This window comes from Microtus ochrogaster, chromosome 2 (genome assembly GCF_000317375.1).
Source record: "Microtus ochrogaster isolate Prairie Vole_2 chromosome 2, MicOch1.0, whole genome shotgun sequence".
Lineage (NCBI taxonomy): Eukaryota > Metazoa > Chordata > Mammalia > Rodentia > Cricetidae > Microtus > Microtus ochrogaster.
The window spans coordinates 2,971,459-2,972,578 of record NC_022010.1 but is presented as its reverse complement, the minus strand read 5'-3'; positions in this window follow the sequence as shown (position 1 = coordinate 2,972,578).

The following is a 1,120-nucleotide window of genomic DNA, read 5'->3' as shown; positions in this document are numbered from 1 at the left end:
CACTGGAAAGATAGTTCAGTCAGCAGTGGGGGAGAGACACTGGAAAGATAGTTCAGTCAGCAGTGGGGGACACTAGAAAGATAGTTCAGTCAGCAGCGTGTGTGTTGTGCAAGTGTGAGGACCTGAGCTCCACCCCCAGCACCCATGAAAGCCAGGCTCAGCACACATCTGTAATGCTGTGGAGATGGAGACAGGAGGATTCCTGGGGCTGTCTGGCTAGCCAGCTGGCCAGGAACCTTAGGGTGTCTTCTTAGTGATTGATGGGGAGGGCCCAGCCCATTGTGAGTGGTGCTATCCCTTGGCTAGTGGTCCTGGGTTCTATAAGAAAGCAGGCTGAGCAAGCCATGGGGAGCAAGACAGTAAGCAGCACCCCTCCATGGCCTTTGCATCAGCTCCTGCCTCCAGGTTCCTGTCCTGCTTGCGCTCCTGTCCTGACTTCCCTGGATGATGGACCACAGGCTATAAGATGAGATGAACCCTTTCCTCCCACATTGCTTTGGTCATGGTGTTTATCACAGCAATAGAAACCTAGGATATGATGGAATCCAGGACCCCACACATTCTGGGCAAGCCCTCCACCTTACAAAACACACAAATGTACGAGGACAGAATATACAAAGTTTACACAGCACGAGTTAAAAACAATAGCTTCTGGGCCAGCAAGATGGTGCAGCAGATAAAGGAGCTTGCTGCCAAGCTTAAGGACCTAAGTTTGATCCCAGGGACCCATGTGGTAGGATAGAACCAACTCCTGTAGGTTGCCTTCTGCTCTCTTTAAACACACACTTAAATAATGTGATAAAGATTAAAAATGGCCCCTTCTATGGACAATGTTAAGTCTCTGGCTCATGAACATAGAGAGCAAACTCTTACTCACCAGCTGTGTGCTGTGTGCCTCCAAGCAGGTTATCATACCTCTCTGAGATTTTGCTTTCCCATATGTGCCGTGAGACCACTATCTCCAGGACTATGGGGTTCCAGGAGTTTATCTGGGGGCAGAGACTGGTACACATGGATGCCATGACTGAGGCTGCCTGTGAACATACTGCTATAGTTACTGTAACATCAGAACCCTGGCAAACACTCTGGGCTCCCCACAGTCCCCTGAGGCCCTGTGGCA